General features: G+C 39.3%; 1 protein-coding gene and 1 pseudogene across 1 annotated transcript in view; one reads left to right on the top strand and one right to left on the bottom strand.

Moving 5' to 3' along the window:
* Window positions 1-20,048, bottom strand: part of IL1RAPL1 (interleukin 1 receptor accessory protein-like 1) — a 1,088,386-nt gene extending 1,068,338 nt beyond the window's left edge. Inside the window, exon 1 of the mRNA XM_004689926.1 lies at window positions 19,147-20,048. The gene's annotated coding sequence lies outside the window, so the exon portion shown is untranslated. The remainder of the gene's footprint in view (window positions 1-19,146) is intronic.
* The window catches only part of LOC101635106, a 61,726-nt pseudogene that overhangs the window by 1,749 nt on the left and 38,307 nt on the right, over window positions 1-21,670 (top strand).

The raw sequence follows: 21,670 nt of genomic DNA, 5'->3' as shown, positions 1-21,670 counted from the left end.
CAAAACATTCACATCTTAATGTCAGTCTGAATTTGGTATTGTCCACTATATGTAACTTTATTTCATTCCTTAAAGAACAGGGTGGGAGGTGGGAAATCAGCACTTGATAGACGTTGCATGACGTATAGAAGTTCAAAAAAGATATAAGTATCTTTTTTTTCAAACCACTTAGCATCTTCTCTACTTTCTGCATTGCCATGCACATCCTAAATTATGTCCATTTAGGGGCTTTTTAAGTTTTGGTTTTAAAACTTGCCGATAAAAAGAAAGTAAGATGTTCTTTTAAATGGACTCTATTTCAAATCATTGAAATAGAGTGTGTTGCGTTTTTGAGTGATAATTACAAAACAACATCTGTAACTTGACTACCGGGTCTCTGACTGAAAAGTTAAGATTCTGCTATACACATTTTATAGCTACCCAAAGTGCATGCTTTGATAATAATATTGTTTTAATTAAGCAGGTCATGAGCATCCATGATTCTTCAGCCTCTGATGATTAAGGTAAATGGTAAAGATTAAGGTAAGACACTTTCTCGGGTACAGAAAAGACAGAAAATGAGCATATAATGAGACCTATTTAGAATTTATTAAACTCTAAATATCACTTGAAAGTGAAATAGTTTTTCAAGAACAATCAGCACAAATTTTCTCTATTTTGGAAGTCTTGCTATATCTGGTGGTCTGGTCATACAGAAAGTGGTCTGTAAATTTAATGGCGCTTTTGACATATCCACACCCTCACTGGTCTCTATCACTGTATTTCAAAATGAAAAACGAACTAGACTTTAAAGAAGATCATGCACTCACTTGGCATTAAATAGACCATGTGACTAGCCTCAGTAAGCTACAATAAAAAGCCAATCAAAATAAGGTATTGCATGGATAGTCTAAGCAATATACATAGGGCCCTAAAGCCAAGTATTTTGGCTTCTGGAGTCGGACAGCTAAGCCTTGACCTCTGGAGTCATAGCACCTTGTACCTGTTTAGACCCACAGGTATCCAGCCCACGTCATAGCTCCAGTAGAGAAACTGCTGTCTACCAAGTGACAGAATCAGATTTGGGAGATGAGAAAACCCTGCACACAAATCGAAACCCATGGAATTCTCTGCAGTACTCTTGGTTTCTGTACAGCTGGACTTGGCTAAGCGTGTGGTGAACATAGCCATTAAATATTACTCACACTCAGGATTTTAATAGAAGGATCACTATTGATATAAACATGGCTTTTTGCTCAACCCACTAGAGATTCTTGATCCCACCCACCAGTAACTATTCTGAAATAGTCAAACTCCATCCACCCACAGCCAGCAGAGGAGTAGCAAAGTGAAGCAGGCAGGAGTGACAATAAAAATGCGAGAAAAAAGTGGTTCTCCCCAAAATAGTTAGGAGAAAACTTAACGATGTTTAGATCTAACATAGCATCCAGGCAATTATGTGAAGTTTGTCATTCTTCTCTTTCCCCCCCTTCCATTTCTAGGGATAAAGCATATAATGAAATTTATTAGTTAGAAGTGAATAGCTGATATTTCAAGCTTGGAGAAAGAAATGAAGTCTGAAGAATACCCAAGAGAGTGAAAGATCAAGAAAAAAAGGCAATCCATTATTCACAAATTGCCTGTTTCGTAAATTCGAGTCAACTGCCTTAAAATATTTTTAGTGGAAGAAAAAAAATATGTGAGTGTAGCACTCACCCCTGACTTAATGTAAGCCTCTGCTTCCATAGTCGGAGATCCACGGAATAAACTATGGGCACATTCTGTCATCTAGTTTAATTACACAAGCCTTGGCAGGCAGTAAAACATTTGTAAATTCTCTGGAAAAGCCTAAGCTATGTGAATGAAATATAGAAGAATGAACGTATTTTATTAGAATAGGCAACTGATGATTGGGAAAGAAGCAAAATAAGACCATTCATTCAACAGTCAGAAATAACACGTTTAGTTTTAATTTACAAAAGCCTTCGTTATAAACTATTTTTCAGTGTTTTCACAAATAATGATAGAAAAATTAAGTGCTTACTTTCTATTGAATCCTACACTTATAAAGCATTTGTGAATCTTACAATCATAAAGCATTTGTGATGCACATAAGAATACTTTATCACAATTATTATGTTCTATTTATAGAACATAAAATTTTGAACCGAAAATTTTGAATCTGTTAAATAATCGAAACTCTCATAATCTAACCTCCCTCAAATTGGCTATTCATTAAAATGCACAGTGTGAATAGCATTTATTGTCAGCTTCTTAACTCTTGGGGAATTCTTAGTAATCTTGTAAATCATCTAATTGTGATATTTTTAAATGTCCATAGTAGAGAATATTTAGTTGTCATTAACATTTGAAATTCTGTGATGTTTAATCAGTATGAAGTGTCAATTTATTTTTCTGGCATATGTGAGCCATCAAATATTGCTGGCTATCTATCATTGTCTGTTATGAGATAAACCTACTAAAAGTGTCTATACTGTCTCTACCTACAGCTACTATTCAGTTCCCATGGTGTTTAGAAAGGAAAACTTTAATTTGAAAGGAAGGGTTCGTGTTATAATTACATTGCTGATTTCTGATGTGCACCATTCAAGTGAACTGCTGTGAAATAACAAAATGCATGTATTCAGTCCCTAATATGTGTCAGATAGGTTACAAAATACCTTAACTCATCATTGCATTTCATTCATTACCGCAACAGACACAAGCAGAAACAGCTCCACTCTATGAAAATATTCACAAATGTTCACCAACTTTATACCACTTTTGATTCTCGGGATGCCTCAGTGAACTAAATGGTGGAAGAGCCCTGCTCATGTGAAGCTAAAACCAACAATAGCCATAAATGTAGTAAGGCAGTAACTTAGGAAAATGTTACAAGGTAGGAAGAGAATTATAAAGCAGAAGCAGACAAGGAGAACGGGAATGTGAAGATGAGTGTGTTGCCATTGTAGAGGCCATGGTCGCAGTAGGTCTGGCGGAAATAACATATAACTGCCAAAATGACATGTGAAAGCCAAAAATGATGGAGTGAGAAAATTAAGCCTTGAGGCTTCTGGGAAATAATGATTCAGATAAAAACAGCTAGTGAAAAGGTCCTAAGGCAAGAACTTACCTGTCACACTCAGAGTAGCAAATTGAAGATGGAGAGGAATTAGTGAGAAAAGGCTGGGTGAGTGGAGGAAAGGAAATCAAAGAAGTGATGTAGGCTGATACCTCTAGATCGGTATCAGTATTTGCTTTCACTCTGAGAAAAAGCAGCAGCCTATGCAGGACTCAGAACAGTGGTGGGGCAAGAGCTGACTTCCATTTCCACAGGACAGTGCTTCCTGCTGTGCAGAGAGCAGATCGCAGAGGCACTCAATCAGTTTGGAGTTTGCTGCAGCACTTTAGGAAGAGATGATGGAGGCACCCGTGAAGGTGACTGTAGTAGACTGATGTGGAATGGTTCAGGTGTGGATATGGGTTAAGAGCGTACTGACGGGGCTTGATGACACAGGATGGCGTGTATAAGAGCGGGAGGAAATGATGAATGATGCCACGGTTTTTAGCCTGAACATCCACAACGATGGGAAAATGGTGAGCGGGAAAAGTGAAGTTTAGTTTTGGACAACATCAGTAACAAGTGTCAAGTAGGTGGTGATGTCAAATCAACAGTTGGACATAGGTGTTTGGAGTTCAGGAAAGAGACCAGATGGGAATATAAATTTAGGAGGTGGTAACAGAAATGCTGCTATGTGCATGGAGCTACGTGAAGCTACGTGAATGGATGGAATTACTTAAGGGTGATTGTGGACTACCAAGACCCACCAAAAGCTGACTCAGTGGGTATTCCATCAAGAAGAAGAGGGGGGAAAGACCAGCAAAGGAGATTGAAAAGGAGCAAATGAAATAGAAGTTAAAGCGAGAGACCGCTGTTCCAAAAACCATGTGAAGAAAATACACCAAGGAAAAGGAATGACCCATTCCTTTATATAAGTGCTGTTCACAAATAAAGTAAGAGGAGGATGGAACATTGATCTTTCAGTATAGTGGGTAAACTAAAAAATGTTCTCGATTGGTATATGGCAACAACACATGCCAAAATAGTGCACTAATAAGGAGTACCATGTATTGAACAGCTAATGTTTGCCAAGTGCTACATACTATGTTACAAATAAAATTTTTACTTTCCCCCCTAATCCTAACAGTAAGCATGCTTCTCTCTTTAGAAATCAAGAAACTAAAACTCTGAAACACTAAATGACCCATCAGAGGTGACACGGTGACCTTGGAACTCAAGCTTACCTTCACCCTGGTGTCAGTTCTATATACCATATCTTTTGCCAACTAGGAGAGGATATATTAACACAAGAAAGGGGAATAAAAAGGAAACTTCAGTGTTTTTTTTTTCAAAGGTTTCTCAGTGGACACTTGTATGAGGCAGAAAGTTGTAAGAAAAACTATTCAGCTAAAACGAAGCATGAGGTTTATCACCTTGTAATTTATAAAAAGAAAGGAGTCACTTATATATATGCTCCAGTCTATTTCTGCTTCACTCACCTTAACTATGATGCTTACAGCCCTAAAACTTTGTTCCTTGCATTACTGATGCTTAGGTTCTGAATTCTCAGCTACATGTTTTATCAACTGATCTGGCAATTTAGAGCAAGTATTGGACCTGTGTTCTGACCTGAGGGTGGACTGGACTCTACCTTTCGTATGTAAATAACACTGCATCGTAAAAAAAATCTTTACAATGTGAACACCACATATCTACCAAGCTTGGCTCACTGCCTTATTTCATCAGATTCTACTTTCTACTATTATATTGCTAGAATCAAGACACTTTGGAAGATTGTTCCTTCTCTTTCCCTCTTTCCAGTTCTTCTTCTTCTTCTTCTTTTTTTTTTTTTTGGATAATGTTTAGGTCTTGCTATGAAGCAGGCACTAGAATAGACACCGAAGATGTGGTGAACCAGGCAGACAGATCCCATCCATTCAGCCTACCATTCAAGTGGGGGAGACCCACAAAGTAAACTTTTAAAATGGTAGATTTGATGAGAAAAAGGCAAAGTTTGTGCTGTCTCGAAAGCACATAAGATCCCTAAGAAATAATCCTTTCAGAGGTGGGGTACGCATAGCATCCAGAAATCAAAGTTTACCCCGATAGTACTTGGAGGTCAAGGGAAGTAGAGCTCCTGCTTGAACTGAAAGCAGGAGAGTATGATAAGCTAAGCCACATAGTACTGGAACAATCTATAGTCTTGTCCTTGGTTTGGCTTATTATAAAATATCTGGTCAGTGCCCTGAACTATAAAGCATTTTATGCTCAGACAACACAACACATTTTGCATATTGTCCTACGTTCTCCCACATTTTATTACACTCAACATAAGAACAAGTATCACACAAATAAGTTTTTTAAGAGACTGTTCAATATGGAATAATTCCCATTTTTTTACACATATTTAAAAAGACTTATTTATGCATACAAAACTGGGTTACAGGCCAGAGGTGCAGGAACTGTGAGAAGATTCACCAGAGACAGAGTGGGGAGGAGAACAGGCAGGTTGACGAAGTACACTGCTGAGGGGAGCAGCGGGCGGGTCAGGAGAGGTCTGCTGGGCCAGCTTGCAATGCTGTGCTTTAAACCATTGTGCCACCAGGGAGGGCCTAATTCCCAGTTATTTTCAGACTCTCAAAAAGTAAATTTGTCTGTATACAAGCACACATTTTTGGAGGGCTATCATTCTTTCCTGGAGTGGTAAGGACTTAATTAGAACAGCTAAGTCTGTTTATCACCTGTGACTTAATATTGATTCCAGTGAAGTTAGAATGAATGCTCAATCTTCTTAATATTCTTCAGATTTCAACATCTGTACTGAAGACACAGGATGAGGCTTTATCTATTAGTTTTATACTTTAGTAATCATAGCCATAGTAACAATAAAACTAGTACGATTGATCTAGCAAGACTTTCAAAACTAATGAATTATAAGTTTAGATCTACTAGGATTTGAATCTTCAATTCCAGGAAATTGGGAGAATCCAAGGAAGATGCTTAGAGCAATAACTCACACCTTCTCCAATTATGATCTTGAACAATTAGAGCTAATTTTAACTCTGGAAATGGAAAATAGTAATTTTTTTACTTAAAAATATAGATAAAGTTTAAATAACTTCTGATGCACTGTGTGTTCCAATAGGCGTCATTCATCTCCCATACCACCTACATAGCTCTTGAGTAGGAAATTTTAAATAACATGACTTACCTACTTTAAGGGATGTGAGACTGTGTGATGAAGCTAAAACCAATTGATTCAAGTCTATGAGATAAAAGGTGTACTGTGCACAGAATAGCATGATGCAAGCAGTAAAAATAGAGCAACTTAGGAGCCTGGAGCATTGAGGTTATATTGAAATGAAAAACATGTAATGAATATATAGAGATGAAAAACATGTAATGAATATATAGAGATGTTGACATCTTAATACACTTAATAACATGTATCTGAAAAACTGAAGTGTATATGTTCCTAAAGGCAAGCAGAATGCTGTGATGGTAAAAGAGTATCATCTGAGTGGAATTTCTGGTCTTTTAAAATGTACCGTAATATTCTTTTTTTTTTTTTTTTACAAAAGCCATGCCAGCATCAGAGAAGGAATAGAGCAAATGTTTGGAATAAGCCTGGGAGGTGGTGGTAAGAATTACTTTACTTTAAATACTTAGCTGTATGCATCTTTAATTATTTTGGTAATGAGTGAATTGCTCAGTCTAGCCTAGTGCTTGTATTTAGCAGAGATAAGGTAGATATCTGAGAGTATTTGTTGAACTGAAATGAGTTAACCATCAAGTTAAATGTCAGGTCAACTGAGAGGGAAAATTGTTTTTAAAATGAACATCAGGTAATAATTTGATGTACATATATAGAGATATGCATCTATCTATCCTCTTTATCTATCTACCCCTATCTATCTATCTATATATATGTACATCAAGTCACTATTGCCTTGCAGACACAGGTGGATGATAGATAGACAGACAGACAGATAGATTGATAGATAGATAGATATTATCTACCTGTATCTGCAAGGAGTTATATTAATTTCATTCCTACTCAAGTTTTCTTCTGAATTAATGAATAGTTGCCCATTTAGACACCTCGGATACTCTTTAAAGTTACTAGTATGGGGGCCTCCCAGGGCCTAGGGGTTAAAGTTCATCGCTATCATCTCTAGACCTAAGTTTGATCCCCAGCCATGGGGGGTGACCCACATGGTGCAGTAGACCTCTCCTGTCTCGCCCATTGCTCCCCTCAGCAGTGTATCTCAGACCATCTGCCTGTTCTGCTCCCCACTCTCTCTCTGGTGAGTCCAACCACCACCCACACCACTGCCCTACACCCCAAATCTCTATAGACGAAAAATAATTACTTGAACAACTGGTTTCAGTAGATTCAACTTAATTGACTATCTTCATAGGAACCGAAAACCACCTCCTATCACCTCACTAGGGCTGAAGGAAGCATTTTAAAAACTGAAATAATGGTACTTTCCTCAAGTTAAGGTTAGAGATTAATATGAATGAATAGTGTTAAAAACTGTTATATGAAACTCTTCATGTAACAATTGGAGTCTAGGATTTCAAATTCATCCTATTCAAAACTTTTCCCTCATAGGCCAAATCACAGACTGACTCATGCTAATGAAAAACTGCTTTCACTACATCTGTTCTATACCAGTAAATCTATATTCAACTCATTCTACCACCACTCAGTTCATTGAGCGTTGCATTTTGTCAATTTCCAGCCCCTCACAGCCCCAACAATTGTCTTATTACCTTGCTATTTTAGAACATTTAGCCCGGCACTGCTCTGCTCATTTTCCTGATTTCACACCAACTTTTCCTTTACCCTTGCAATCCAGCACTTAGAACATTGAAGCAAACTGAAATAGGACCTATGTGAAAACTCCAGGTCTGGATTTTCAACTCCTCCCTTTCTCCCTGTGAGTACAGAGAACAAGTGAGACAAGCACTCACTAAGTAGTGATAGTCTGGTAGTATCACAGAATTTATAAAAGGAATGCAACTACATTCCTCAGAATATCACATTTCCTGGAATTTACATGTATTCAAAAGTCATTTAGTGTCTTTACCCCTTTAAATAAATATTTACCAATTCACAGTATTTCCTAAGGAATGGCCTATGTTATTATTGCAGCGTGACTGGAGGGCAAAGGAATAAAATGTCCTTCACAGAGCTTCCAAATACCTCCCCTTCCCCTCTGCCCAGCCTGTGTACCCACCCTACAAAGGATAGCTCACAGCTGAGTTTCCCTGAGCAGCAGCAGGAAACGTTCTTGCTGGAAGTTATACAGCATCCGCCCCCCACCCCACCACACACACATACACATACACGCACACCCCTAGTGGAAGGTGACGCCCATGTCTCTATATTGTGGGAATAGAAAGACCAGCTCCTTAACTCGTTTCGGACAATTTTGAGGGATCAATAGAATCAGCTGAGGCCTCCGTTACCACCACATTGTAATCATTTTTTTTCTCTCTGCCTCAGAAACCACCAATTTTCTGTTTCCAGGGAGCCCAATGGACACGTCTTCCTCAGAAGCATGTAAGCTTTTGGTGGCAAGAACTCTCTCTCCATATCTTCAGCCCCAGGTCAAGCACGACTCTTACAGTAGACAGGACCCTCAAATAGTATTACTCATTCATTCATATGAAGGAGTTAGTGATTCAATGTGTATCAGAAGGAGCAATCTGCTAATGCCCTGGGGTCAGAGCATAATGGCCGCCAAGAGGCAGCATAAGCTTCGGCACAAGAGTCGTGTGAGACCATGGCAACTCCAGAATTTCAGCCTCTGTGGTAGGAAAGGGCTTCAGATGTGAAGGCTGAAGCTGAGTACTTTGGCTACTTTGGAGGATGTTGAGAGAACATCCAAAAATCATAATGAAATATGGTGGACAAGGAAAGGGAATATTAGGCAGAGATTGAGATGCTGCCAGTGACCTCAAGAGTTTTTATTTTTATTTGCGATTTTTATAAATTATTTACATTTTTTTAAATTGAAGTAACATTGGTTTACAACAGTAATATGACTTAGTTATTGGATCACCCCCTTTTGGTGATGTTACCGACTACTCTCCACCAAACACTAAGCCCTTCACCCTAATCCGTTTGTACCCACCATCCCTTGTTTCCCTCTGATAGGGTCAGTTCTGTGTTCAGGTTTCTAACATTTGTTATTGGTTCCGTTTTATCTGGTCCTTTGTTTTACTTCTGTATGTTCCACATCTAAGTGCCACCATCCATCCCACTATACAATCTGAATCCTCACTCAGAGTGTAGGGGGTGAGATTTAACTAGAAATTTAACTAGAAATTGCAGCTTACTCATTTAGCTGAAGCCTAGCTTGTACCTAAGTAAATTACATTCCTTTTCATTTTATTTTCAGTTTGGCCATTTCTAAATTTACTGGTACTTCCCTTATCGAGTGGTCTTAAAAAGTACAGAGTATTAGGGGTGGGGGGATCCCCACCAGTTCTTTTTCTTCTAATAATTAGAAGTATAAAGAGACTATTTGATAAGGGAAGGAATTTAAACTTGGCTAAAATGAGGTTTTTTAAATTTTAACAGACTAACTTTCTGATTTCCATCTACAGTTCAAAATTGTTACAATTATTGGTAGTTAACATAAGAATTCATACTTACTAGGAATAAATCCTATTATCTTCTTATTGAGTGCATATTATGTTCTGAAGCAATATTCTTTTTTCATATCATGTTAACAAAGAACTATTTTGAAATTGTTTTCACTTTGCTGTTACATTATTTCAAGTAATTTCCTTGTTCTTTTTCTCCCCTTCCTCCCAAACAAATTGCCACTTTTGGGTCACTCGTTTCTGTTGCCATCACTATAAAGAAATACACTTGAAAGATTCTAATAGAAGGTTAAATGTAAAACACATGCCTTAGCACTATCATGCTATTACTTCTATGGTCTGAGTTCTATCCCCTGGCCAGGAAGGTGACCCACATAACTCTCCTGTCCTGCCTGCTGCTCGCCTCAGCAGTACATTTCAGTCAATCTGCCTGTTCTGCTCCCCACTCTGTCTCGGGTGAATCCTCTCACCCCCTTGCATCTCTGGCTACACGCCAGTTCTTGTGTGCATAAATAAATAAATGCATCCTTTAAAAGACGGTCATTTAAAACTCTGGCCTCTGTATTTACCTAATGCTGGTAACAGTGGTTTAGTCTTAGAAGGAAGAAAGGGAAAAGGAAATGAGGAAAGCCAATGATGGCTGTTTCCAAACAGGACTCAGCATGAAGAGTACTATAATAAAAATGGAGCTCAGGAGTCCCTGAGAAAGTTACAGAATTGGGACTCAAAGGTAGTCTGTTGATCCGACTCAATTTTTTCCTCTTCCTAAAACATAAATCTGAGCAGTTCCTACAATGTTCTGTTTCTCATGCTCAGGAAAACCCATTCCATTGGCTTCCAATGGTCAGCCCACTGCCTTATCTTCTTCTTCTTCTTTTTAATGGAAATGTAATCGACATAACCATACCCTATTAGTTTCAGGTCTACAGCACAGTGATTCAATATTTGTGCAAATTCCACAAGTCCAATCAACATCTGTCCACAGTTATTTTTTTTTTCCTTTGTGATAAGGACTTCAGCCTTATCCTCTCAGATTTGGCATCACATATCCCATTCTCTGGAGAAATAAAATACCAACTTCTCTCCTCAGCATGTTGCATTTGCTCCTGCTTACAATATCTTTGGTCTTGATTTTCTGTCTCTGTTTTATCTTCTCCACACCAACATGAACTCCTTAAAGTCTAACAGAAAGCAAATGCATGTGTTCTGGCCCTTTCCTGAGCCTGAGTGAGACTTGCTACGTCTCTTAAAAGAACTCATAACCAATGAAGATGATGATTCTGTTTGTCACCCATACCCCTGACTAGCTATCTTTGGGCCCACACATGACATCACTGCTCTCTCTGTCCATCACAGGACTTCTTCCAACTCCCTGCACACTGGGACTCTCAAATATCTGTGGTGGGAGCAGAAGGAAGGAAGACAACAGGAAAGAAGAGGAAGGAAGGGAGGTTGAGAAGGACAAAATAAAAGAAGGAAATGAGAATCAAAGGGTCGGTCATTTCTTCTCCTTCATAGATCTCTTCATAGATTTCAAACTACCTGGTGTCAATTCTTTCTCTTGTATGGCTCAAGTTTCCCTTTCCACTCCCCTAAAGCAACACCTTTTGTCTCCATTTACAGTGCATCATGGGTGTGGGGACAACACTGCTCTGAAACTGGTCTGCTGTTGAGGAAGGCTCCAGCATTCATTCATGTAACAATGATATTCTGATGACCTAGTATATGCTATCCAGAATGCTGGGCTCTGGAAATACAAAACAGACAAGCACTGGCTTCCTGGAGCTCAGCTAAACCGTTCGTTCATTGCAATGAGCACACCCACTGACACGAGCAGCTTGCTCTGTGACTGTGTTATTATGGGCCCTGGAGGAGAACCCCCGACAAGGGAAAACAGCAGAGTCCAGAACCCCTAGAGATCCCTTGGATGCATTTACTCTGTACACTGTGGAGCTGGGAGCCTCTTGAGTACCATTCAGGAGTTCTGTCATGGTGAGAACAATTAGGGGCTTTAACAGGGGGATTCAAAAGCCAAGCACCAAGAACCACCAGATTCATTTGTTACATTCAAATTTTCTCCTTTGGCCACCTGAAGCTTTGTTTACACAAAGTACCTGACATCATTCAAAGTACCTCTGTTCTTCATTTTTGACTGCTGTGTTTAGCTCCTCTGGCTGTGTCCCTTCTGAACTAAAATTGGCAAAGTGGTTGGGGGCATCATGGTATTCTTGCCAGTGTTACTTCTTTAAAAAGGTAGGTTAGGCAGCAGCCACCCAGTGAGACTGGCAGGCACTGCAATATCCAAATGGAATAAAAGTCTGTCCGCCACACTGCCCTCTCCACCTCATCATCTAAAATGCTGCCTGTCGACGTCATTTTTTTTCTGGCTCTGAAGAAAATAATGGCATGTTTTCTCCAAATGTCATTATTATATTATGAAGGTGGGTAGCCTATTATTCCAGACTTTTCTCTTACATTCTTATAGTGATTCATAGAGTAAATATATTCACACAATATATGTGTGTTATTTATGTGCCTATATCCACAGATGGATCTATGTGATGGTAGTTTGACATTCCTGATAAAATATTGTCCTTATTATTCCCAAATGGGTTCATTGCCATCTAGGTAAGCAACCTGGTTGCTGAAGAAATGAAACGATGAAAATTCCATCTCTTCAGAGTGGGATAAAATATGAGTAAAAGATAGTTTGATCAGTCCCCTTGCTTTGGAAAGCACGCTTTTCAAGCTTTTGGAAAGCATGCCCCGGTGAGGTAATATGATGGCAGTCGTAAGTGCCTGGGATGTGCAGGAACATCAGGAAAACAAAGAAGAGCTTGTCCACATGGGCAGGCAGATACAGGCTAGTTGGGAAAGAGGACAGGATAGAAAAGGCAAGGAGACTCCACTACTTTTCCCAACTCTGCTAGCCTCAACAAGAACAAATTCTTTTCATATGCAACACATTACTTAAAAAATAATAATAATCTTCTGTCCGACATTGCTCTGTACCACTCAAGTAGGGGCTTGTATAGCAAGAAGCAGGAGTCATGTGTCATGGGAGAGCCTACACGTTGTGAGATCTTGGAAACCTCATTCCTCTGATTCATAATTTCCTGAGTTAAAATAACATAGTGTGGAATCCTCAACTCCCACAATGTATATAATTTCATTAGATTTTTATGAGGCCACTGTAATCACCTCTGGTTCTACTTCTAATCACTTTTCTTCATTTTGGCTGCAATAAAAATAATGTTTGTTCTTTTGGAATATCAGAAATTTTAAGTTATAACCTAGAGTTTTGTTGAATTGTGAAATTGGAAGGTTAATATACCTGTGTTGGAACTTTAAATGCAGGTTCTTAGGAAATTAGGTACGCCAAGTCTCTCCATCCAAAAAAAGGAACTTCTTTGACCCATAAGCCACTACAATACCACATGCATTTGCCTTTCATTCTATATGTAATGTGCATATGAAGGCAAAGTAGCTTGGCTCCAGACATATATTTGCCTTTTGTTTACCAGGGCTTCAGGATTTACTCTGAAGTCTAGAACCTACATAGACACTAAAATTTCTATCTAAAGAATGGATTCTAAAGATAGAAGTAGACCCTGTTGTGACCTTAAAGAATCAAATTCACTTTAAAAGAATTATTGTGTTCATAATAATTTATTTCTGTTATGCATTTTCTCAGCCAGCTGATATAGCATGTACAACTATGATTAAGCAGTCTTCCAATTTTTTTAATTAAGAAGGGGAACTTTAGATGAGAAAATGATAAAGATCTCTATACAAAGTCATAGCTGCATTACATGTAAACATTGATAAGGTAAGAACCTACAAATTAACTCACTCTGATGAGGCCATGGGAAAATAAACCACTATGAATAATTTTATGATTATTCATACAGTGACTTATTATAATTATAATTCACATAAAGTATAAGGTACATAATTTACAGATACATTGGAAGAGTGAAAGTCTATAATTACATGATCACAATTCACAGTCCATTTCATTTTTCTGATGAGTCCAAACTCCACACACACAATTTCCTGACTAAGGAATTATTAATATATACAATCTAATTTTACCCACAAATATATGTTCTTAGACACAGCGCGCTGGTATGAACAAAATAGCAAATTCAGTGCCATTAATTATATTGTGTATGTCTGAACATAGTAACCCTAACTCATCCATTGAACACCTGTGAATATTACCTTTAATGCTGTCATATGAAAACAGAAAAAATGTAGATTCTCAGGAAAAGATGACTGACCAGCCTAGTATGCTTGCTCTCTCCCTGAATTTGCTTGGCAATTTCAGATTGTGTGATAGGGAAGCAACACCAGGTCAGTCAGTCATCTTTTCTTTAAAGCTAAAAGCCTTAGGAGTCTTAGAGTCTTGGCACCTGAATATTGTTTCTACACAGGGGAACCAGAAAAGCATGTCAATTAAAGATCTTCCATTGTAAAGCAATGGTCAGGGGTGGGCGGCGAGTGAATGCCCACTGAGCCGTGTGGCTGGCCGGTAATGGAATGCTATCTGCAGTGTAAGATACTCCAGAGTGGCATTCTCTGGGTGAAAATTAAAAGCATATTTGTAAGGTGATTAGCAGAATTCGTCAAAGAAACAAGCCTGCCTACATGCCTGTAATAGTCTTTCATAAATCTTCTAGAGCAAGTCAGAAGCATTTTTATGAGCTCTAAGGAATGTTCATTTTTTTAGATATAGGAAACCAAGAAAATGCTCACTATTTGTAGGCATCAATGAAGTCAGATAAATATGCATGATCAGATTCATCTGAAACAGAAATATTGTGGCTCCTTGAGGCAAAAAGAAAACACTGGCAAGGAGGGTTGGAAAGGCAGTGGAAAAGGAGGATTGCCCTGTAACAAGAAAGTTCTTTGAAGCCATGTTTACTTTCTCTTATTTACAAGCTTCATTTGTCACTTTCCAATTCTATGTTAACTAAAATAAAACATTTTACTTTTTCATCTGATTATCCAGTCATATCAAAACACATCTGGAAGGTCATGTCACTCACTCTGCCCTTCTCCTATATGTAAATGTATGAACATTGCGACATAAGAACACGAAAGACATGCAGTGGTAGCGGTGACCCGCGGGGGATTGCCTCCCCCTAAAGAACGATAGTAATTATTGCAACCAGCAAATATCCAAAACGGAACTATTTTCTCTATTCTTAGGTCCTCTGTTGCATTTAGAATTCACACCCACTATGCTTTTATTAACAAAAGGACAGATGAGAATGGCTTCTCGGTCAGTTGACCCAGTTTAAGGGGTAGCATCAGGTTTGTGGACTTTGTTTGTGACCTCTTGGCACAAAAGGCAGAAACACTTGAGTACTTGAGAATATTTAAAATAAAGCAATCAGCTCAAAACAATCACACACACGAAACTCTTAGTTACTATTCTCTGATTGGTATCCAAAAAGTATTTTTTTAGTTACTTAATTATGTTCCCATTTGAGCACTTCTAGAAAAAAACTGAGTACTGAGTGAAAGTTAGCAGCCAAAGCTTTTAATTTGTCTGTTGCTTGCTCACTGAACAATATTACCTACCAGCTAAACTGCAATTGATACTCAGAAGTGCCTGTAAAGATTTACAGTAAGGGCATGAGAAAAAATGCATTGTTAAGCCCAAAAGAGTTTGGGGAAAACCTTAATAATAATAATTCTTCCATAATATTTCTAAGCCATAGCGTGATGGAAAGCACTTAAACATACATCTCTTTTCTTTAGCATAATACGTAACTATTCCACTCTCTGGGAACACTGGGAGGAAAAGTATGGGGTCAGAAGACACAAGGTAGGAACAGACAAGCTTGAAATGTCATTCGGCCCTGTGACTCTGCCCAGGATTCTAGGATACTTGCCTGTCTCCTTCCTCTGTGATTCCTGAAACAAGTAATGGAAACAGGATTGGAATTTAATAATAAAAACGCTGACACAGTCTTATCTATAGCTGCCCAAATGGTACTGTTATAATTATGCTTTATAACTTGAGCATTACCAGAAAAACTGCTACTTTTAAATCTATTAATCAACACCTGGGTGCTGTGGTTGCCACAATTTATAGAGTAGTCTGATTTATAGAAACACAGTATTTGCCCAACACCAAAGATCTAATTTATTGTAAGACAATATATCTCAATACTTCAATGTGTAAGACTAACATTCAGACATGTAAATCTTAAATGAATCCTAAAAGTTCATTTGTTCTTAAAAACGTTTTTGATCTTGTAGGCAGTTTAACAATGATATGATTTGTGCACATACAGAATAACAATTGCTCTTATATTTCTCTCTAGTCTTAGGAATACCGTGATGACTTATCAGCTAAATCCCCTGACTTGGCTGAAGCAACTGGTAAGGAAACAAAACTAGCACTTTTTATGCTTATAAATGGTATTTCTCCTCTTTCCTTCAGTATGACTTGAGAGTAAAAAAATGGAAATAAGAGAGATAGATATTATATTTAAAATGATTTCACTGCCTATGTATTTGAAAGCTTTCTTATGAAGCTTAGCTTCTTATTATTGATTCGTAGGACAGTTAGGAAAAAAAATGCCATAACCATGTCTGGGTTACATAATCCTCTTCCAAAAGAAAGTAACAGGTTATAAAGTGCCATTAAAATGATTAAAACTGTCTTTCCTGACGAGAAGACATGCAGTCTTCAAGTAAAAGAAAAGCAATTACATTTGTATGCATGTTTCACGGTCAGTGTCTTTTCTTAAAGACTTATTTTCCTTTCCAGTATTATTTCCATTCCATTCTGAGTTCAGAAAATCTCTAGAACATGCCCTGTTTGATAACATGCATGTGGCTTATATCAGAAAACAGCTGAGGAAGTCGTTTATAAAATGTTACAGTAAAGAGTGCAGGGTAAAACATTGAAGACTGAATTTCTGCTCATAGTTAGAGACCAGCAGCCTAGAAGCAGAGGCAGTGTTACCCTGACCCCTGAAGGAAGGAATCAGGAGTTAACTTCACATCCAATTTCCTACACAATATGAACACCCACCCTCCCAATCCAGTGGCACAATATACCATGTTTGGGCATGTCCTGCAGAAATAAGAAAGTCATCTCAGATATCAGAGCTCAACATTTCAAACCACCATGCCACCACTCTGACTTGGGTTAAGCAAATCTTTTCAAAGTTGCTAAGTAGATGTTTAGATCCTGTACCTGACTCCATACGAAACGTCTCATCTCTATGAGAGAAGTGTCATTCTAGTCTTCTCTGTAAAATAAATGTCAAGTGAAATAAGAAATAGCACGACTAAGTGATGAGATGTTTTAATTCATCAGGGTTAGGATTTCAGAGTTTTATTTGGGGGAAAATATATAAGCTTCTGAGAGAAAAATAGATCCTTCTACAGTACAAGGCCAAAAGGAGCTGATGTGTATTTTCTTTAAAAAAAAAAAATCACAGCTCCAAATGAAATATCAGAAAAAATGACATTTTATTCTGCGTTATTCCCTCCTCTGGAGAGTGAACACAGTCCATTTAGCTCATGTCATGATAAAAGTCACAGGCAGCTGCAACATGTCCTTTAATCCATTCGGTAAGTAAAACTTGAAGATGGATTGCTCCTTATTTCTGGGATTTGTATTAATAATGAATCCACAGCCGTTTATTTTTTAATTTAACAGGATATCATCGCCTTTGAAGGTTTTTACTTCTCTTTTCCCAGAGGGTTAAAATGGCCCAGAAAAAAAAGGTTGTCAAGGCAAAGATAAAAGCACAAAACACTCGTTTCTGACACACTGTGGAAGCAATCATTTTTATGAGGGAACCACCAGACTGAAATCTGCATCATGCTCTGCCAGGAAGAATGCCAGCGAGAACCCCAAGCACTCATTCCGTTCAGTCTTCGTTTCAGCAGATTTAACTTTCCACTTAGTTGGGGTCACAGATTTCAAGCACAGGACACAGAACTATGACCTTGGCTGGACTCAGGAGCCCTAGTCACTCAGTGGGGCACTTGTGAAACATTGCGGACTCATTTTGACTTTGCACGGGTGTGGCTAAAATTGCTCGTGCCCAGCCTAAAGCTTGCATGGTCTGCTGTCCCTCAGAAACTCCCTATGAGAAAACTCAGGCTAAATTCGCCACAGAGATCAGGGTTTACAGGACCCTCACAGCTAATCTCTATCTGCCTTCCTCCTCCTGTTAGCTGTTAGAAGCCTTCAAAAGTTAACAGGATGATGGAGCCTCGCTCCATACAATCATTTCATCTCACTATCGTTGACTGAAGCTCGCTGATGTAATGAAGTTACATAATCACCGATTATGCACGACTTCCATCCATCTTCCTACATATCCACATATCTTCTCCCCTCCCCTTCAGATCAATCTACCAGGTAAAATTTATAAGACATGTAAATGCTCCATTCTCTCCTCATAGGTACTGAATATGGGACTTTAGCATTGCAGTACAGTGCACTGAACCACGTCATCAACATTGATTTTTTTCATCCCATTTCCCAGGCAGAATATTCTTAAGCATCCTTCCTGCCCTAGTCTCTAACTTTTTACCGAAAGGGTAAAATAGATGTAGCAGATAGGGCACATCTTCAACTTAAGGTTAAGGGAAGTGTGTAATTGGCTGCATTTCCAAAGCTGGCTGCATTGCAATAAAAGGATGGTCTCTCCTTCCAGACCTTCGGTTCCCCTGCACGTGGGTCGCAGCTTCAGCTATTTAGGGTATTGGGTAAATAATTTTATTAGTGGGCAATTGAACTAGAGAAAGAAAGCATTACGATATTTAAAATTAACATGGCACTGGTCTCTATGTTGGTCATCATTTTCAGTTTTTCCCTTTCCCCCACCCCCGACCCCTTCACTTTGAACGATAAACCAGTGGATAAAAAAGTAGTCCAGGGTGCTTGATAATCTCCGATAATCGCAACCTGGACAACAATTAACGATGATTATCACCTTAAAGTTTAAGAACTTGACAAGTGGGATGTCCCTGGTCCCATTGCGGCTGTGAAATGCAGCAGAATGCTGCACTGAGTTGAAAACATATTTCTTTTAATGAGTGAAGTGTAGCTCGTTTCATTTTAAATGGGGCTCTTCAGTAAGTGTTCCTTTCACTGTTGCTACCCCTTCCAGAACACAGGAGGCACAAATATTGCATCCAAACAAAAGAGTGTCTACCTGGAATGAATTCAAGACACTCTTCCATATCGAAAATAATTGGAGTGGGGGGAGTGATGCTTTGATTTCTTTTTCAATTACACTTAAAATAAAGACCCACTGACACACACACATGCACACGCACACACACACCAACACACCCAACTGCAGTTATTCCATTCAGTGCCAAAAACGGCCACATCACAGCCATCAATGCGATGCAGCAATCACCCAAGTCACCCATTCCCATTACAAACGCCCAAGTTCGCTCACGCCACTGATGGGTTTGCATATATAAAATGACCTTACCCACAACAGTCTTCCAAATTATTCTCCTCTGGCTATCAGTCGGTAAGGTAATCGCTGGTCATCACAATGCGTATTCAAGAAAATCCACGTTTTACTCCTGTGTTCTTTTTCTTGTTTTTGCTAGCAATTAATATCGTGAACAAGATACCCATTCACAAATGCCAAGTTCACCATAAAAGCAGATAATTCCATACAGCTCTTCCCTACAAGACTGCCTCCAGTTAGTTCTCAAAGTGCCCGATTGTTTGGTGAAGATACGATCCAGGTGCAGAGCAGGGGGAAAAAAGAAGACTAGGAAGAAAAAAAAAAAAGGCAGAGGCAGATAGAAAAGGAAAGACTGAGAGAGGAGAGAGCAGGAAAAGAGGGAAGAATTTAAAAATAATAATAGTAAGGAAGGAAAAAGGCCGATAAGTGAGGAAGTCTGTGAGCTCTATGACAAGAATCGGAGTCTTGCTTCCAAATCTTCTGTATACATGTAGCTTTTCAGATCCTCTTGGTCCCCAAGTAAAATTTCCAGATCCGGGATGCAGCCATAAGAAAGAATCCTATGTATATTTCACAAGTATCCCGCAATAACAGATCCGACGGGGTTTTCCTTGTACAGTACAGCTATGTGAAAGCACACAACCCCTGCTGTTTGGGAAGGTGTCTCCTGGGTCCTAGCTCTCTTCAGCAGACCCCTAAAAGGATTTTTCAAAAAAGAGTGGGGGAAAAAAGCAGCTTTGCGTTTGCCTTGAATGATGCTAAGCCTGAGCGAAAACGACAAGCAAACCACGAATAGCATGAGCTCTTGATTAATAGCCACAATCCACTCAAAATATCCCAGGGAAGAAGGAGCGAAACAAGAAAGAAACTGCAATGCATAAATGATTCCAGTGTTTCTACAAGATCGGTTCATTTGATTGAATGCATTCTCTGGTTTGCTGCAAGTCATAAAGAGGATAGTGTTACTGCCACCCAATGGATATGTTAGAACTAGCCAATCCACAGAACGCCACCGCTTTTCGAGTTTGAGTTTTCAGAAGACTGAAGAGGAAAGAGGGCAGCCTGGGAATCTTTGGAAAGGACCCTGAGAGACCTCGATTAACAGGAATCAGCCCTTCCAGAAAAGTGGACCGGCCAATTTGGATGCTTACCTGCACTTGGCGTTAGCCACCTTAGACTATGGTTGCATTTCTCTAGGAAGCAGAAAGGTAGAGCGAGCATCGCCTAAACTGACATGCTCACAATAACCTCCTTTCATCTCTTTAGAGCAGATTTGTTATTGCAAGCAAAGAGCAAGCGAGCGAGCGATCTCTCTCTCTCTCCCTCTCTCTCTCTCTCCTCTCTCTCTCTCTCTCTCTCTCTCTCTCTCTCTCTGTTTCTCCCACTCTCTCTCTCCCTCCTCCCCCCTATTCTCTAGCTCACTTTAACAGGAATTTCAAAAGCCAATGGGATTTGGGGACTGTGGGGTCGCTACTCCAAACCTGAGGTGGCTGGGCGATAATTGTTTCTAAAGGACAGTTTTGCAAAGTGCTCCAGTCTCTATTGATATGTAAACTGTAAATCTTTCAGACCTTTACCCTCAGAGGTCGCTCTTGGGGCGGGGGGTAGGGGGACGGGGGAGGAGCAAATTTTTCCCTAAGTGCTGAGACCTGGGCAAAGGGTGCTTGTGGAAAACCGGAGGTGGAGGTACGGAGAGGAGGGGTTTGAAGAGAATCCTCCTCCCTTGAATCCTGTAGTTGACTTCCCTGCAGGATTCTGATAAGGAGCAGTGATGGGGGGGGGAGATTGGGAGATTTGCTTAGTTTCAGATCCTTGCCTTTATGCTGCCTTGGGATAGTATAATGCATGCGCTACTATACTGCTCAAACTTAACGACAACGCGATCCCCTGGGTGTCTTGCTAAAATGCAGATTCTAATTCAGTGAGTCTGGAGTAAAACCTGATAGTCTACATTTGTAATAAGCTGAGCCATGGACCATGGCGCTGCTGCCAGACTCTGGCCCACAGTTGGGTAGCAGGACTCCAGGAAGTGTTCATAGCAATCCAGCAACTGCAGCATTAGGTTCTGAGGCGCAGTGAGCAAGGTAGTTAAAAGGCTATAAGACCTTTTCCTTTCGTTACTGCCCCTTTCTGGTCCCACTCTTCAACCTTTCCCATCGCCTCCTGTAGCCCTGATTTTAGAAAACTGTACCCCCCTACTGCAGACCTGCCCACAGCTTTTGCAATGTAAAGCTTAATAGCATAAGCTAAAACTAGAAGACCAGGTAAAGCAGACTTGGCCATAGAGAACTAATATCTTCAGTTAATTTAGGGGTTAAAACACAATTGCATAAAGGAAATACTTGCTGAAGTGGTACAATCTACACTCAGTCTGGGCACTGGAGACACTGAATGAGAGAGACTGGAGAGGGGGGATCAGGGTTTCTTTCTTTCTTTCTTTCTTTCTTTCTTTCTTTCTTTCTTTCTTTCTTTCTTTCTTTCTTTCTTTTCTTTCCTTTCTTTCTTTCTTTCTTTCTTTCTTTCTTTCTTTTCTTTCTTT

Source organism: Condylura cristata, unplaced genomic scaffold (genome assembly GCF_000260355.1).
Source record: "Condylura cristata isolate star-nosed mole 26May11 unplaced genomic scaffold, ConCri1.0 scaffold00027, whole genome shotgun sequence".
NCBI classification, from domain to species: domain Eukaryota; kingdom Metazoa; phylum Chordata; class Mammalia; order Eulipotyphla; family Talpidae; genus Condylura; species Condylura cristata.
Note: the sequence above shows the minus strand (reverse complement) of the source record. Positions and strands in the feature narration are given on the sequence as shown.